We start from the raw sequence: 19,886 nt of genomic DNA, 5'->3' as shown, positions 1-19,886 counted from the left end.
AAATTACTGACAAAATTCGGTGCTTTATTATTAGTATCCAATTACTTGCATCACCGCTAGAACCCTGTGGTTGAGAACACAGGGGAGGCCCTCTACAAAAATAAAAATTGAACTCTCTAGTCTGTAAAGGGGAATTAATAATGATGACTACTCCATTTTCTACGGTTTGTTGTGAGGAGCAATAAAATGCTACTGAATATAGAAAGTGCTTTGTGTAAGCAGAAAGGAGGTATCCAAATATAAAGGGATCTGCCCTCACACAGATGCCAGGAATGGTCTGCGCAGGGCTGAAGATACCACGGAGAGAGCGTGAAGGTACGTGTATCAATATCACAGGATAGAGTGGGTGAGACACCACCCTGGGTGAGGCCCAGGATCCACAGATGGTGGCAGAGCCCCCAGCAGAGAGCTTGCAATGCAGTAAGTGAACCATAATTATTTGCTGAATGAGTCAATGCATGGATAGATGGAACAAGACTGCCTGATTAGATTCTAGGATTATGAAATCCAAAACCATAGGTCCATTAAAATACCTATTCCAGCTTCAAGCTCTGGTGCATGCACTAGATCTGAGAGGGAACAGTTCCAGTGATTGACAAGCTGACAACCATTCTCAGTAACATAGTGTAGAGATTAGGGGCAGGGGCACTTGTATCAGATCACCTAGGTCCAAAGCCCAGGTCTGCTATGAGCTATCTGAAATGTTTGTCATTATCTCTAACACTTCTATGCCTCAGTTTCCTCAACTGTAATATGGGGAAGAGGATGGTAATGAAGATGATGATGATGGTGGTTATGACTACTACCACATAATATTCTTACAAGGATTAAATGAGTCAGTACGTACAAAGCATTAATGCTTGGATCATAGTAAGTTCTCAATAAATATAAGTTATTACATTTGGATAATGAAAAATCATTGGGACCTAAGTGTTTGCACTGTACTTATACATTTACATATATACTATTTATAAATAGTTTCCTTAGAACTTGAGTGGGAGTTCAGGCTGCCAGGAATAAAAATATTTAATACTTAGTATTTGACATCAGAGAAACAAGGTCTGAAAACTTGCTTGCTTCTGAGTAAACATGGACAAGTCATTTATCCTTTTTGAGGCCCAAATGCTAATATATAAAATGGGAAATATAATAACGATATCTCATGGGGCTGTCATGAAGATTAAATAATATATGTGAAAGGGATTTATAAGCCTTAAAGACTATCCAACAATTATTGTAGCTATTTCAAATTTGCTTTACATATAAATTGAAAATTTTTTTTAATGTTTTCAGATATATAACCTATGTTACTGTAGTATTGTTCTGATTACATATTACATAACACAAAGTAATAAATCACCCTAACATTTTATAATTCTGTAAGTAGACAGGCTCAGCCAGGTGGTTCTCACTTAGAGTCTTTCAAATGTGTGCAGTTGGAACTTGGCTGTGGCTTGAGGCATCTGAATATTCCACTGGGCAAGATTACCAAGATGGTTTCTTAACCACATGTCTGGCACTGGGCTAGGATGGCTGGAATAGCTGGGGACTGCCCAGGCTTCTTTATGGTGCCTCTCCATACAGTTAGCTTGGGCTTCCTATCAGCAGGATAGTTTCAAAGCAGTCAGGCTTCTTACATGGGGGCTAGCTCTCCCCATAATGAGTGCTCCAAGAGACCAAAGCAGAAACTGTAAGGCTTCTTTTGACCTTGCCTCAGTATCACTTTTCCTGAATTCTCTTGGTTACAAGTGAGTTGTAATCCAGATTCACAAAAAGGAGACCCATAAAACCATGAATGCCAGGAAGCATGGTTCGTATCAGGGAGCCATCTATGGAGATGAGCTATTCTTTGTTATACAATCAAAGCCACTTGGCCTATGATTCCCAAGTTCGGAAGCTGATTCTATACAAGGAACATCTTTTCTTAAATTTTAATTTGTTGATAAGAATGGAGAGACAGATCTTATGTAGAAATCTTCAAAAAGTTACAGAAATGCTAAAAATCTCCTTGTTCTTTCTATCAACTCTTTAAGAGATGTGTTGCTTCATAAGTGGGAATACTGTGTGCACAACATCATACACATGGAAAACAACCCAATCAAACATAATCTCTTCACGAGGAAGACAAACTCAGATAAGCTTGAGACTTCATGTTCCCAGTGCTCCCAATAACCTCCATCAGTATCCCAGACCCTGGAACGGCTTGCCCTTCCTGGGATCCATCATATGCTGTGACACTTTGGGATGGCAAGGGTGTTCAAGGACATTCAGTATACACAATACTGCCTGCAGAAGCTGTTCTAGTGACTGTTCCTGAATTTCCCTCAATTATGAATATTATTCATTTATTCCTTCCTTCCTTTTTAAAATAAATTCGTTTTAAATTTAATTTTTAATTGAAAAATAATAATTATATATTTAAAGGGTACAATATGGTGTTATATTTATATATTGCAGAGTGATTAAATCAGGCTAATTAACATATCCATCACCTCACATACTTGTTTCTTAGTGGTGAAAACATTTAAAATCTCTTTCAGCAATTTTGAAATGCAGTACAAAGTTTCAGTTAGACAGGAGGAATAAGTTTTAGTGATCTATACATTCCTTCTTTTATTTAGATTGCCTTTCATATCTCAGCTATTGGTTTGGCATCAAGCAACATTAGCTTCTATATGTGTGCACGTGTACTTGCATGTGTATGTTAAAGTAAATGTCTTAAGAATGGTTTCCAGAAAGCTTATTAGAATGATCAATTTTTTTTAACCTCTTGATGTTTGTACTGTGAACATTTTTCTATGCACTGTCCACATAACACTTCCTGCACTCCAGCTTCTGAGTCATCGTGCTGCCCTACTTCAAAGTCTAGTTCCCGTCTCTGAAGGGTGCTCCCTTGACTATTGCAACTTGCAGTGGCCTCACCTTCCTCCTACCCTCTGGTATTGTCTGCTCTATTCTCTGACACCTGTGTACTGCTTCATGTCACACCTTGAGTTTCCACATTTATTGAAGTCTAACTACCTATTAATACCTAAAAACCCTCCTCCATCACTCTTTAATTCTTTATCATGCTTTATTTTTGTATACTGGGTTTATTGATACCTAACACTCATTGCGTATTTATTTGCTTATTTGGGCTTTATGTATTTCACCCAACAGTATGTAAACACCATAAAGACAGGAATTCCACCTGTTTTATTCATTACTATATCTTCAGCACCAACAAAAGTGTCCAACACAATGGACATAAATCTTTTCTGAATGATTGTGTGGTAACTGAGTCTTCTAGGCCTCTATGTGCCCTCAGCACTAGTACCCAGGAGTTTGCTGGTGGATACATAGGCACATTGCTCAAGCCTCAGCTTTTCTGCGTGCCAAATGGACAGTATACCACTTCCATCCTATCTTGCAGAGATGTCGTGAGCATGACCAAGTGGTGTCCTAATTTATTGGCTAATGGTTCAAGTGTTCACAGAGTATAGTCATGGTTTCAGTTTAAAAATTATTCTGTGGTTACTTTAATTTAAAAAAAAAAAAGCATATAATCAGAAGGCACTTAATTCAAATGTCATACTGTGAACTATGTCAGCTTAATTATCCCGTGTAACAAACAGAACAAATTACCCTTCACTCTTATCATCCCCCAGTGAGCCTAGTCCTTCCTGCTGTGTATCGCCCCATTTAATCTTTTAAAAAACTGTGAGCCTGGACAACACAGGGCACCTCAAATTCAACCAGGCCCACAGGTGTTTATTTTCTTGTCCCTCTGTCCCTGCAGTATGGCGTTGTCACCCCTCAGCTCAAGCAGGGCAAGAATGGTGTGACTCTGCGCAGGGGCTGCAGTGGGGGGCAGAAGCACCATTTGCAGCATCTGTGGGATCCTGAACCCTCTAGGCCATGGATTTCTGCAGATATAGCAGGCTGACTGCACTGAAAGATCTCCATCCAGGCATTTTATGTAAACTCCAACCAGCAGGGTTCACTTTCTTAGATGGAACATTGGACTTTTCCCATCAGCTCTCTGGTGAGCAGGGGAAGGAACATAAGAAAAAATGTGAGGCAGAGGAAATTATTTTTTTGGAAGATTCCCCCTTCCTTTATAGCCTCAAGCCCCCTTTCTCGCTGTGGGCTCTCTTCTGGTACCTCTCCACCTCTATTTTCAATATTTATCTGTTCACCTTTTATTCATTCATTCATTCACTCATTTATTCCTTTACTCAGCATACACTAACTGAATGTCTAAAATGTGCCAGACACCGAGATAGATGAAAGCATGTAGGATCTGTAAGTAGGACACAGCTCCTGCTCTCAAGAATTCAGTGTATGAAAAGAAGGAGCTCTGTGGAGCTCCATTTTTCAAGGGCCTACTTTCAACCAGTTCTACGTCATTTGGCTTGTTTTGTGTGAACACACATGGTCTGATCAGAGTGGGGCTAAAGTGATTGTATGGGGGTGGGAGAAGGAACAAAACAACAGCATGTCTTGTTTCTTGAGAAGCTCACAGACTAGGGAAGAAGAAAAGGGCTGTAAAAATAGCCTAATGGAAGGGAGAGCAAGATTAAATTCAGCAAGAGTAATAAAAACAAAATGCTAGGGATATTTAGAGGAAGAAGAGTTTACGGTAGGGCATTGGGAATAGAGATGGAAGGGCCAGGGAATGCTCCCTGAAGGAGGGGCTGGTTCATTTGGAGATTGAAGGATGGTTGGAATTTCTTTAGGCTGATATGGAGAACTTCTAGGCATAGAAAAAAGTATGGCAGAGAGAAAGCATAGGATCTATTTAGCAAAAATGGCCTTATGCCCAAATGAGGGATTCGTGTTTCAATAACTCACAGAGAGGGGTCAGTCTCTGAAGACCTTTGAACTGATTGGCAGATGACTGATTGCTTGGAGTTGCTCTTAAAGAACAGCGGTTTTCAGTCATGGGTGAGATGGGGTGGAACAAGATGAGTCTACAGTGCTGACTACAGAGAGCCGACTACTCTGGGAGTCCAGGGGAGAAGTGATGAGGTAGTGGCAAAGGGACCTACATGAAGAGACAGTGCTCAAGTCATGCTTATGGAATTCGCATTTCCAACTCAATGAATGCAGGGATAGAGGAGGCAAAGAAGCCAAAGACAGAGCTGCAAAAAGGTTCTCTGGTAACACCAAAGGGCTTGCCCTCCTTGCTCTTCAATGGCGGTGCATCTTAAGAGTGTCCTTCTTTGATGCTGTTGATCATAGTTAACTCTGCACTATGACTTTGGGCATTTTTTAAAAAGAGTTCTGATATCAAAACATTTGAAACATTAATCAATAGTTTATATTTATTCACTGTTTGAACTCTGCCAAGCTTCATCCAGTTATTTTGTTGTTTTAGACCTTTCACTCTACTGCTTGCGCATTTGCAATGATCTCGTCTGTCCAGGAGATGCAGCCTAATTGTGTGCTGCCGTCACTCACTGACCCCGAGCTTCATTTCCGTCAGCCATGCGTGTGAGAGCAATCACTTTTTTGTATGCCATTTCCTGGATCCTACATCAGGATAATGCATGTCAAGTGGATTTCCAGCAGCAGTTAGATGGATTCACATTGGTTCCTCCACTCCTTCTATACTGTCCTTCCCGTGACCACAAGTGTTTATGTTAGGCCTGGCCAGATTAGAACTGATGGCTCCATGAATCCACAAAGCATAGAAATTACTGTGGTTGAGCTACCACGTGATCTGCAGGTGAAGTAATCACCCACTCCATGGTTATCTGAAGAACAATCATGGGTCTCCAAATCCCAAAATATCTCTCCCAATAACCTCTTTATATGAGAACAACTCTATTATTCATTCATTCATTCATTCATTCATCCATTCAACAAATATGTATCTCCTTATAGGTGGATATTGACCCAGTGTATACAATGCCACCATCCCAGTTGTAAAAGCGTACAACTACTTCCTTACTTGTTTGTAAACAGCCATTTCCCAGATCCTTCTGAGTGCTCACCCTCTTCTTCTGACAGCCTCAGGGGCCCCAGGCCCTTCTCAGGGACCCCGTATCCCAACACAGCAAATCCTTCTGCAGAATCCCACAGCTAAAGGCTTAACCCCTGGCACAGCCCTGCAGCCAGCATCTATTCTGATTAGTTGATGCCCATGCTGTACCTGTTGTTGTATACTTTAAATAACCCTGAATTCACCCTCTACCGGATGCAAAGTGAGAGGCTAGAACCTTCGGAAGAACTTGGCTATGATCTTGCCTTCAAGTAGCTTCCAGTCTCCATAGTGTATTTGAACAAGTGCATGAGTGACTGGGTTGTATGTAGGCAAGGTGTGGAAGGCTAAATAATGGCCCCCAAAAGATACATTCATGACCTAATCCCTGAAATCTGTGAATGTTATCTTAAATGGCAAAGACTTTGAGATGGGATTAGTCTTGATATGGAGAGACTATCCTGGATTATCTAGGTGGGCCCTAAATGCAATCTTGTTTAGAGAGAGGCAGATGGAGATTACAAACAGACAGAAGAGAGGAGGCAATGGACCACGGAGGCAGTGATTGGAATGCTGGCAGCTACCAGAAGCTGGGAGAGGCAAGAATGCACTCTGCCCTAGAACCTCTGCAGCGAGTATGGTCCTGCTAATACCTTGTTTTCAACCTAGTGATACTGATTTTGGACTCCTGGCCTCAAGAATTGAGAGAGAATAATTTTCTATTGTTTTAAGCCACCTCTTTTGTGGCAATTTGTATCTGTAGCCACAGGAAACTCATATAGAAGGGTTAGGTGTCCTCAGAGAGACACAGAAGCTTCTATGGATGGTAGAAGAGGAAGAACTTAGTTCTCCTGGGAGCATCAAAGAAGGCTTCAGAGAGGTGTTGGCAGTGGAGCTGGGCCTTGAAGGAGGAGTTGGAATTGGGCCTTGAAGGAGGAGTTGGAATTGGGCATCCGGAGATGTCTGACAGAAGGAACCATGAAGGGAACAATGTGGACCCTTCCATTTGCCTGGGGTGCAGCTTCTAAGGGCAGCAGAAAAGCAGCACAACACAAGACAGCAGGGAGTGGAGGGACCATGTTCAAAAGAAGAGTATATGTCCCAAGTCAAGGGCTTAAAATTCAGTCAAAAACACAATTCTGACTCTGTGCTAACCAGACACACATATCTGTAGGTGGGGATCAACCTTTTTATTACGTATCAGTGGATAAAGGGGATTGTGTTTACACAGAAAGTTTGAAGGCAGAACATGGACAGCCCCAGAGGACAGGTTGAACAGTTTGGTGAAATTAATTAGCCAGAGAGTAAAATGAAAAGAGCTGGACTTCAAGGGAGTCACTTCTTCAATCTAAACAAAAATGTAGGTATATAATTTCTAGAAGGTCACTCTTTAAGGGTGCACATTGGCTGGAAAAGAAAGGGGAAGACTGTGGGAAAGAAAGGTTTCCGTACAAGCACAGATTGGTTTAACGATTGTTGAACAGTCACTTTGAAAGTCCCAAAAGCTGGGCCTAAGAGTGGAAGAGAGTTGACAAGTGCCAATGAGGGACAGGCAGGATCTTAGCAGACACAATTCTTTGTGATGAGGCCATATGAGCACCTGGGGAGTAAAGGTGGCAATAATAAACCATGAATGCTAATGTTTACCAACAGCAGGTGTTACTGGGGAGGGCTGCAGACCAGCCAGAGCCATGGCTTTGGCCTCATGAGCATCTTGCTATATGCACCTAAGCTAACCCTAGAGACTCCATCCTTGCAATTCACCCCACATTTGTCCAAGGTCATAAGAAGTTTATCTCAGTCAATAAGAAATTTGTGTGGGTGTCTTTATTTTCCAAAACAGTGAGAGGGGAAATGGGGCTGGCACCATATACAGAGGTAAATTTTTTATTGATTTTAGAGTCCTCTCTTAAAAATTACGTCTCACCCAAACAACTAAAATCAATGTAAATTCTTATCACGCCTTTCTCACCCAATTCAGATTGCAATTATTATCATTATTAGATTTGGATGCCCTTAGAAGTCATAATTGACTTTTAATTAAGTGCCAAACTGTTTCCAACTATTCCGCATACCCTAAAGATTTCTGCACCACTTCTAATTTCCTGCAGATGCCTCCCAGCACAGGAAGGGATGCAGAAATGCACCTGACTGCAGAGCTACAAGGGGAGAAATCGTAGCATGCTTTTAACAAAGTTGTTCAAGAAAACCAAAGCCCTCTCTTTAAAAGAATTGCTATGATGTTTTGGGCTGATGTGCATTATGTTCACAGCTACCCAGTAATTACTTTGGAGTCAAAGCTAAAGGTTTGGTTCAAAAGTCAGCTCTTAAAACAAAAATTGTGTATAGACAAAATTACCCATGTTCCTTGACATTATCCTGAATGATAAGTAACAGTGACAAGTAAGTATACAGTACATATTTAACGACAGAGCATATAATCAAGTGTCAATATGCAAAATATAATTCTGTAGTATATTTATGGTTATAATAAAAAAGATTCACAACTAGCTGGACAAGACAGCAAACCCTGAGAACTAAGGCAACTGAAGGAACACAGACCAGCATCTTTATGTCTTCCTCAAGCACACTCCTGCCTTAATGCCATTATTTTGGGAAGGCCCTATCTGGAAAAGTCTATCCTCCTCTGTGGCATTCTTTTGTTTAATCTTTTTTTTTTTTTTTTTTTTTTTGAGACAGAGTCTCACTCTGTTGCCCAGGCTAGAGTGAGTGCCGTGGTGTCAGCCTAGCTCACAGCAACCTCAAACTCCTGGGTTTAAGCGATCATACTGCCTCAGCCTCCCGAGTAGCTGGGACTACAGACATGCACCACCATACCCAGCTAATTTTTTCTATATATATTTTTAGTTGGCCAGATAATTTCTTTTTATTTTTAGTAGAGATGGGGTCTGGCTCTTGCTCAGGGTGGTCTCGAACTCCTGACCTCGAGCGATCCACTGGCCTCGGCCTCCCAGAGTGCTAGGATTACAGGCGTGAGCCACCGCGCCCGGCCTTGTTTAATCTTTTATATTTCTTATCAAATGTCATCTTATCAGAGAGGTCTTTTCTGGCCATACTATACAGAATTAGCTGTTTCATCTTTCTTCATTAGTTGAGATGATCAATAACCAAAGTAAATGTTTGTAGAATGAATAAATGATGTTTTCTGAGTGTGCGTAATTCACATTAGCATGTATCAGCAAAGATAATACTGAGTTCCAAGTACCATGAATTCAAATTTAGTATACATTTGACTTATTCATTTACTTATTCTTCCATTCATTCAACAAGTATTTATCACACACTCATTCTGTCCTAGACACTGTTCTAAGCAAGCGAATGCAATGAAAACAAAACAAAACTAAACAAACTTTCAATGAGGAAGACAGACAACAAGAGACAAGCAAATTATATAATGTCAGTAACAGTGTTATCAATAATAAAGCAGAGTAAGGGTGTGGAGATGGGAGGCTTGTTTGTTGGGTGCCAGCATCTATCTGGGGTACACACAGCATCTATCTGTCTGTCCAGGGTACACTGGAACAGAAACCTGAATGAAGTTAAGGATCCAGTCATGGAGATATCTGCAGGAAGAGTATTCCAGGCAGAAGTAGCAGAAAATGCAAAGTATGGTCTATGTGACTAGAGCAGCATGATTGTGGAGGGAAATGACAAATGAGGTTGAAGATGGCCAGATGGTGAGAGGCTTGTAGGCCATGGTGAGGATGCTGCATTTTATTCCAAGTGAAATGGGAAACCATTGGAAGGCTTTGGACAAAGTAATGTGATCTGATTTACAATTGTAAAGGATCACTCAGGCTCAATGTGGGGCATAGACTCTTAGAAGAGAAGTGGTGAGACCCTTTGGGAGGTCAGCATTTCACAAGAGAGATGAGGGTGGCTTTTACTAGCATAGCAGAAATGGAGATGGGGAAAATGATTGTTGGGGATATTTTTTGAGGGGAGAACTCAAAGGACTTTCTGTTGGGGTTGGCTTGTATGTGTGAGAGAAAGGGAGAAATAAAAATGATCCCTGGATTTTGAGCCTAAGGAACTAAGGGAATGGTATTGCAATTAGTGAATACAAAATCTTGGAGAAGCTCATGCAGGGAGGAGTGGAGTTAGAAATCAATAATTCCAATTTTTGATAAGCTATATTTGCGATACCAATGAACATCCAAGTAAAAGGACGAGTAGGCATTTGGAAAAACAACTTCAGAGCTTACATTACTGAGATTGAGCTCCCTCGAGTGTGATTATTATTAAATTGTGCTTAACTGCATATATAATTCTATATCTGGAATTATAAATTTATTCAGTGGATCACCAATGCCTACTGAGTAAACAATAAACTGACACTTGCATCCAAGGAAAATATAGGGACATTTACATTTTCAGTCTTATTTCATATTGGACCCTGCTACACATCACAGATCCTATATACCTATGTGCTTTCTATATACTTTTCAGCTTTTTTGAGTAAGTTGTTCTTTTTGGGACTCTTCCCCTCAACTGCACCTATAAAATCAGATGAAATAGAATGAAGTAATGTCTTTTGCAGCAACCTGGATGGAACTGGAGACCATCATACAAAATAAAGTATTTCAGAAATGGAAAAACAAATACCACATGCTCTAACTTATAAATGGGAGCTAAATGACAGGTCTATATGGCCATAAAGAGATATAACGGACATTGGAAACTAAGAAAAGGGGATGTTGGGAGGGGAGTGAGTGATCAGAAATTACTTATTGGGAACAATGCACATGATTCTGGTGACGTGTACATTAAAAGCCCTGACTTCACCCTTATACAATTCATCCATGTAACAACAACAACAACAAAAAATTGTATTCCCTAAATATCTTAAAATTTTTAAAAGTTAAAATTAAAAAGTCCTTAAAAATAAGCCGTATGAAAAAGTATAAAAGGTATATTTGCATATCCTGAGGATAACCTGTAGGCAAAGTGCTTTATTGATACAACAAAATTAAATTATCTTCCATAATGATCCCATGAACAAATGCATAACCTAGAAGCTGTCAAATGGCAAACAGTTTTCATAAAAATTTCTGGAAAGGTTTACCTATTTGAAATTTCTTATCTATAGTTGCTGAAATTATAGGACAGAAGGAAGGAGAAACTCAGTTTTATGATTTTTCACAGATTGCCCTTGTCACATTTGACACACTTGGTGTGGAAAGCACAGTGGAGTTGACAATATTTATAGGGTTTTAGCTTGTAGCAATTTTAAAATTAAGAAAGTTTAGCTGTATTTCTCTACGTTTTTCTGCTATTAGTTTACTCTAGCTGGAACAACAGGTTGGCCAGGTGAATGTTAAAAAGCTTCTTTGTGCTTTACACTGTATATTTAAACTTTAACCTGCACTTATATTTTTTAAGTGCTGTAGAATTTACCAAGTGTTTTCATAAGTATCATTAGTTATTTCAAATAATCTAATTTTTTCTGACATTTTGACATTTTTTTTTATTTTACCTATGAAGAACTGAGTGTCAGAGAGATTATATGTACTCATCCATGGTTCCATAAGTTATAAATCAGGACTGAGATAAATGCTTCCTTATTCTAAGCCCAGTACTATTTCTACTGAACGACAGCTGTCAATGTATCTACCAAGTAGATGAGAATTGATATATTTAACTAGATTTATTTTTGGTTTACATTTTAAAATTTCCCCTATACTTACATTTTTAAGCAAATTTTAAAGGCAATTCCTAAACCTGGTTAAAGAAAATCTAGTTACAAATGATATATAATGAAAAAGAAGTCTCTTCCTTCCCATACCCAATCTTCCTAATTCATCTCCCTGGAAGAGACAACTTTGATGCCAGTTTTTGTGTATTCTTCCATACATACTTTATGCATTTTTAAATGTATGAAAATATATTCTATTGTTTTTCATATCAAAGTGATTTTTCAAATTTTAAGGGTGCATATTTTTAAAGATTCATGTATACTTGAAATACTAGGTTACCACTGGAAGTTCCCAATAACTTTCTTAAACATCCCTTGGTGAACTGGTGGGACCTTCAGTTACCAAACAGGATAGTACCATAGGGGACATCTCTCATCTAGACACCACAGCTATACCTGCAGCTCTCCTTGTCCACTCTGGGACAATGCTCGTTTTTTTGGGGGGGAGGGGACAGAGTCTCACTCTGTTGTCCAGGTTAGAGTGCCGTGGCGTCAGCCTAGCTCACAGCAACCTCAAACTCCTGGCTGGGCTCAAGTGATCCTCCTGCCTCAGCTTCCCGAGTAGCTGGGACTACAGGCACGCGCCACCACATCCAGCTAATTTTTTGTATATATTTTAGTTGTCCAGCTAATTTCTTTCTATTTTTAGTAGAGATGGGGTCTCGCTCTTGCTCAGGCTGGTCTCAAACTCCTGAGCTCAAACGATCCAGCCACCTCGGCCTCCCAGAGTGCTAGGATTACAGGCATGAGCCACCACTCCCGGCCGGGACAATATATGGAGTATATTTTAAATTTTAAGTTTTGGCTTTTATTTTTATTTGTTGTACATGCACATTAAGTGTCAACCAGTTCTACAAGGTTTGTTTAAAAAAATAAAATAGCACAACTCTCTCCCCCCTATTTATTTCTTCCCAGGGACAACCACTTTCTTCTCTTTTAGCTGATCATGTCTCTTAAAAACGTATTTATATTGTGACTTTCATTTCCCTAACATCTTTTATTTTCCCTTAAGTTAATAATTTTGCCCTTTTTAATTTTTGCTTTTTCCCCCTACACACTAGTTACTTTTCCACTCCCAAGTCTTTGCCAAGTGTCTAAATCCCCTCTCAAGTTGCTCAGAGATGTTTGGTTTTCTATTAAATTTGCCTTTCCAAGAGAATGTCTCCTAACCTGCTCCAATCTGGCCTGGTTTCTCTCCGGGCTTGGGACTCAGCTGCCATTCTGAGTTTTCTCTTTGTAATAAATCCAGAACATTCTTAGCCTTCTTGCCTATATTGTATCTCTTCTCTCCTATATCCATCCTATGTCTCCCTATTTATTGTCTTCTTTATTTTCTGGGATGGAGCACATCTCTATTAACTTTCTGAGAAAGAATTCATCATGCTAATTTTTTTTGGAGACTTACACTCCTTAAAAAGTCTGTATTCTACTCTCCGACTTAATTGAAAAATTGGCTGGCTACAGAATTGTAGGTTGGAAATAATTTTTTCATCAACTCTGTGAAAGCTTGAGAATCTCTTCTTTTCCCCGATGATTGGGAACTTCATAATGATGTAACTCAGTGTGGGTTTATGTTTATCCATCAAGCTGGGCAAACAATACATTCTTTCAATCTGGAAACTCTTGTCCTCTAATTTGGGAAAAAAATTTCCTTAAATTTTTAGCTTATGGAATATAAAAATATTTATTTTATGATTTCTTCTCCTTTGATATCATTCTTTCTTTACAGTGATTTTAGTGAGGTTTTAGAAGGGAATGTAGATGCTGTAGTCAACCTGCCTTTCTTTATCTAGAAGTTGCAAATTTACTTTTATATAATTTTTTCTGCTTTGTGGTAAAATTTTTGTGGATGAGTAATATAAATATAATTTGGCAAATGTATCTACTTACAGTATTGATTTATGTTAGAATTTTCTATAAATAAAATTTGAGGTAAAATTATAAAAGAGATATTCAAAAATGACATTTGGAAGTGGCCTTAACATAGTGATACTTAGAAAGGAGACTCAAGAATACCCAATCTTGCCTTGGTTTAACCACCCCTCCAAGAGGTTCCTGAAGGAGATATGTGCACAGAGGAGAAAAAGAAAGTGAAGGCACCATTAATTATTAATTAGGGATTTGGTCCCAGATCTTGAAATTGAACTTTAACAAAATAGGCTGGAATACAGGGAAGACTCAGTCTTCCTTATCTAGCTAGGCTGAACTACCTAGAACCAAAGCAGACCATGGTTTCCATCTTTATTAAGATCACACTAAAATCTGAAATCTTCTCATTTACTAATGGAAAGAAAGACAAATCCAGAACACTCAGAGGAAAGGAACAAGAGAAATAAACCTGGAGAATGGAAGTGTGCCCGGAACTTAAAGCATAGGTAGCTATGAGGGTGGTCCTAGGAGAGGTGAGTTGTGGAAATACAATAAAAAACAAAATGGAAAGGTGACAAAGTTGCTTCTGGTGACCCTGGCAACCACTTGCAGGGCTTTGCTTTACCTGAAAAGAAGAGACCGAGAATAGAAAAGAGAATATCTCATTTCGTCAAGTGAAAGAGGCAGATGCCATCCCTGGCACTGTCACCCAATCATCAACCTTCAACTTGCCAAATCCTAACTCCTGATAGTGAGCCGCACTTGTAGGACTTAGGATGATGGCAGGCAGCACAGGCCTTTGGGTTTGTCCCTAGAGGACAACATTCTAAGCAAAGATATGATTCAGTAAATTGCATTCCAAGTCTTTTTGACCCCTCTTTCAACCTAGTTATCTCTCTTTTCTCTATTTCTTTCTCCAAACCCGATGTAGCTTCACCTTTCTCTGGTCACATAACATTAGGTGTGAAGGACCTTAATGCATACAGCTATCATGATGATATTTATATTTTAAAAGATGACTTCAAGTGGGAGGGGGGGAAAAAGAAGGGAGAAGGGAGGCAGGCAGCCCAGCAAAAATATATTGAGTACTTGCTCTGTGCATCATGGTTTCACAAAGCTCTCAATTAATTCTGCTGATATTAGTGCAAAATAGCCATTTTTATGAGAGAGGCAATATACCACCTGCTGAGGATCAGGTGACTTGCCTGAGGCCCCATGGTGAATCTTTGATACCAAAAGAAAAAACGGAAGCAGGTTTTCTTATATATGAACAAGGCCCTAACAGTAAAGGTTATTGGAAAATCTGATTGACTAGCTGATTGTGTCTGCCATGACTCTTTAATGGAACCCTCCAGCTCCCCAGACTTGTCCCCAGGCATGCAGAATCTTGGCTCTAGAGCAACACAACTCACTGCATTCACAGGTGGATTGGCGGCTCCCAGTGACAGGTCAGGACTGGATCAGGAATGGCTAAGTCTAAACCAACTACAAGTTAAAAACTGCAAAGATGACTGAGCAAAGCTAGAGAGAGTCAGGTCTAGTAAATGGAATTTTATAAGGGAAGAATTTAAAGATGGCATATTTTCAAGGGATGAAAAGATACAGGCTCCGGTCATGGCATTTGATTTCTAAACTGAAGAGGGAAAAAGTGAAAAATAAAATCAATGGATCATGAGCCTAGGGTTCCTCTGGTTGCATCATTCATCCACCCAGCTCAGTTGAGTTCAATACACGTTTGATGAGTCCCTGTTGCCATGGGGAACCAGCTTCCTGGTGAGGCTTGGGAATCAGGAGGAAGTAGCAATGTGGGGGATTACTTTGAATAAAAAGGCTAAAGAGGGCACTAAGAGGAAAGGATGAGGAATGGGAATTAGCAGGCACAAGGTTGGCCAGAGAAAGTGGTAACCTGTGGTAATGTGATTGGACAGGCAGGGGGTTTAAGAGGGAATAAGTCTGCATTTGGGTTCTGACGGGGAGCACTGGGCTAAGAGAGGTTTTCCCGGATGTCCTAGAAAATCTGTTCCAAGGTATGGAAGAGACAAGACAACACAATTCTCCCTTGTGGAGTCAAGCCTCTGTCCTGTTCCTAGACTTCTAAAGGGTTTGATAGCTTGACTTTGAGAGAAATAATAAAGCTGTCTTACTCCTTGACATACCGGGCTTTACTTGGTAAAGATTAAAGGGAGGCAGCCTTCAAGCAACCTGATCTCTTGGCAAATTCTAGAGAAGACTGAGTTCAGGAGAAACAGCAACAGCAAATTAGGCGTTAATTAAATGGCATTCTTTTCCTCTTTCTTAGTTGCTCTAGGGCTATATATGCAAACTTTCCCTGGGGGCACCTACCTTTATCGTTAATGACACCTTTCTTCCAGAAGCTCTTGCTGTTTGATTGTTCAGTCCATGCTTCGTTATTCTGTCCATAGGGTGATTAGCAGAAAAGTGGCATGTCTGCCCCTCCCAGCAGTAGCAATAAGGCCTTCCACATATTAACATCACAATTTATCACTGATATTCCTATCATGGACACAGATTTGGAATCAGAGACACAAGCTTGTATTTGAGGTCTACAATTTCTAGCTATGTTACCTAGATTAAGTTCCCCAACCTCTCTGAGCTTCATCTTTGTCAATGGGAATATGGAAGTGTAATTGGACCTGCCCTTTCGTTGCTGTGAATATTTGTATTAAGTGACAGAGTGCATGCAAAATGCTTAGCAAAGTACATTAGTGTCTTAAAATGGTAGCATACCTTAGGTTTACAATTATTGCCTTATACAGCTATTATTTTACTATCATCTAAATGAGCCTCACAGTAACCCCATGAGATAGGCACAATAGCTCTCATTCTGGGATCATTCATAGCAGAGGCAGGAGATCTACATGAACAGGAAAGCCTAGGAGTAAATATGTATAACATCTTATTTCCTCCGTTATCTCAGTCTGAGGAGGTGTAGAACTAAGTTAGGCACTCAGGTAAGGCCTCCGACTGCGTCCACCTGCCAAATTCCTATACACCTAAGTCCAGACATACTTCCTCTATCCCCTGAGCCAGGACCCACCTACAGCCTCCACCATGGGCTTGGAAATTGAGTCTCCTGCCTCGTTCTTGACAGAGTCATTTTTCGGAAATGGATTCTCCCCTATACCAGCAGCACACAAGGGTGCCCATTCCAGCTGTCATGAGGTGAGGATATTAGTGCTATTCACCTGGTTGTTATTGTACAAATATAAGTTTAAGACTGGCTGCATAATTTGTGGGGCTCAGTGCAAAATGAAAACTTTTTCAATAAGTGTTATGCATTTCAAAACAGGGACAGCAGGACATTAAAGTATGCATAGGGTTTCTGACTGCATGGCCCTCTGTGACTGCCCAGATCACTTGCCTATGAAGCTGATTTTCAGTTTAACTAAATTGAATAGGGTTTCTTTCATTTGAAATCACTTACTTCTTTCATTAATCCATTTGTTCTTTTAACAAATATTCTTCTGAGCTGCTACTATGTGTCAGGCAATGCCTAGCTAGGTCTAAAGATACAGCATGAAACAAAACAAACAGGGTCCCTACCTTCCTGATACTTAATGTTATGGGTCAGGGCTCAGAAAGCTATAGCTCACAGGCCAAATCTGGCTTGCCACCTGTTTTTGTGTTTCCCAAGAACTAAGAATGGTTTTTCTATTTTTAAGTACTTGAAGAAATAAAAAAAGAATAATATTATGTGATGTTAAATTTATATCGAATTCAAATTTCACTGTCCATGAATAAAGTTTCATTGGAACACGGCCAAACCTATTTATTTACATATTGTCTACCGCTACTTTTAGGAAACAATGGCAGAGTTTAGTAGTTCTGGCAGGGATTGGCCTGCAAAGCCTGAAATATTTACCAGGTGCTCCTTACAAAAAAACGTTTGCCAGCTACTAATCTAGGGGTACGACAGATATTAATAACAAACAGGCAATCAATTAAACCAGACAATTATGGATTCTGATGAGAGGTCTGAAGGAAATACACTGGATGGTGCAATCTCATACCTATTTTGAATAGGGTGAGAAGGGAAGACCTCTTGGAGGTGGTAGTAGTTGAACTGAATCCTGAAGGATAAAGATGTGCCAGCCATACAGAGAGCTGGAAGCAAAGCATTCCAGGTAGAGGCAACAACTGGGCCAATGGCCTAGAGGTGGGATAGGATCTTTTGTATTCTGTGAATAGAATGAGGCCAGCAAGGCTATAGCACCATGAGTGGGTGGGAAAGGGCTGGTGAGACAGAGAGGTAGGCAGGATATATGGCATAAGATCTCTCAAAGGCCCTGATAAGGACTTTGGGCTTTATTCTGATAGCAAAGAAAAACCATTAAAGGATTTTAAATAGAGGCGTGATACAATCTGATGTATATGTTATTTTGGAAAGCTTTTCTGGCCATTATGTGGAAAATGGGTTTTAGGGAGGACAAGAGTGGAAGCCAGGAGACAAAATAGGACACTATTATAGTCCAGGCAAGGGATGGCAGTGGTTTGGATTAAGGTGGCACTAGAGTTGGAGGAATGTAGATGTCTTTGAGATGTATTTTGAAGGTGGCGCCTACTCAACTTGGTGAAGGATTGGGCCTGGAGTTGAAGAAAAGGGAAACTTACTTCAAGACTGTTTCCTAAGCTCCTAACTTGATCAGCCAGGGCTATGGTGGTACCATTAACTAAGATTAATTCATGCAAGAAATATATATTGAATGCCTACTACGTTATGGTCACTGATCTAGGCTATAGGAAACAGTAGTGAACATAACAAAAGAGATCAACAATCAAGTATATGTATAACTAGACAAAACGCCTGATGATGATGAATGCAATGGAGAAAACTAAAGCAGAGGAAGAGGGAGGTGGGGGCCCAGGGGCAGTCTGAGAAGGTGCTTGACTGCGAAGCAACCTAGATAGATCTCAACTCTAAATAAAAGATGGTATTTCTGTTTTCCCTGTTAGAATAACCACTCCCCTCAAAAAATGTTTTTGGCCAATTAGTCTATTCAAATTATTTCATTTAAACACACATTTAAAATCATATATTACATAAAGTAATTTAAATAAAAAAGTATAACTTTAAAATAAATTATGTTAAATTTACCAATTTCTCTACTATGTCCATGTTTTTTAAAAAAAATTGTATAGAATCCAAAATTTTAATGAATAGCAGCAGTATTAATTATCATTTCAGGTTTGACTGGAGAATTATTTTCTCAAAATCTAGAAAGATCTAAATATAAAGTGATTTCCGTTTTTTTTCCTCTAAAGTATGCTGCTGGCTAACAGTTAACTGACTAACTAAATGAATGAATGAATGAATCAGTCAGTCCTAACCATGTCCAAGCCCATGTAACAGTCACCTAGGAGAGCAGAAGAGCAGTTACTGGCAGAGCAGGGGAGGAGGCAGCACAGTGTGCAGTCATGACTTAAAGGGAAAGCATTAATCCCAGCTTGAGGCTGTTCTTCACCATGATTCACTGTTCAGGGCACACTTCAAGGTGGCTCGTCCAGAGCGAGTTGTGCCAATATGGTTGAGAGAGAAGAGTTCAAGGTTGAGAGTATTTGCAAGGGAGTGGTTTTAGGTGATGAAAGACCAGATGGCCGATAACAGAAAGAGGGAAAATCCAAAGTGATTTGACTTCTCTTTCCTCACTTTTCTGGGCCAGAGGTTATAGGAAAACCTTGGGGGAGCTGGTAAAACCGTCTGTCTGGCAGCACAGCAGGGCACCAGAACTCCATCAACACGGACTCGCTCGAGTGACAGGACTGGCGCAGATCTGATCTGTTCTGTTGTTACTGGCTTTGTTTAGATGAGGCCAATGGCGAGGAGGCTTCCCCAGCTTGTCAAAATTCCTGTTGTCCCTGGGCTGCCTGCGAGGGACTACACAAAATAGTAAAAATAGGTTTGTACCAGATGTCAAAAGATGTTAAGTTATAATCCTAACTCTGATATTTATTAATTTTGTGACTCTCAGTAAGTTCTTCGACTTCTATAAATGGGAAGAGAAGTAATACTTGCTCTGTTCCAGATTTGGAAAAGCATCCAGTCCTTTCTTTCGGGTACTGTGTCCCAGCTGGCATCTGAAACCTTTATAGTGCCTGGCCCACAGCCAGTGTTCCCTAGTTGGCAGACAGGATCACAGGAGGCCATGTGGCAGAGAGAGAAGTGTCAGTCAGTCCTTGAGGGGTGGGCACAGCCAGGGCTTGGTTCAAACCCAACACTACTGTCGCTACATGACCTTGGTCAATTTAATTACATAGCATCTTCATACGGTGGACAATTAATAAATATTAGCTATTATTGTTGTTATTCTAAAAATG

This window comes from Eulemur rufifrons, chromosome 6 (assembly GCF_041146395.1).
Source record: "Eulemur rufifrons isolate Redbay chromosome 6, OSU_ERuf_1, whole genome shotgun sequence".
Taxonomy (NCBI): domain Eukaryota; kingdom Metazoa; phylum Chordata; class Mammalia; order Primates; family Lemuridae; genus Eulemur; species Eulemur rufifrons.
The sequence above is the reverse complement of the archived record's forward strand: the minus strand, read 5'-3'. Positions refer to the sequence as shown.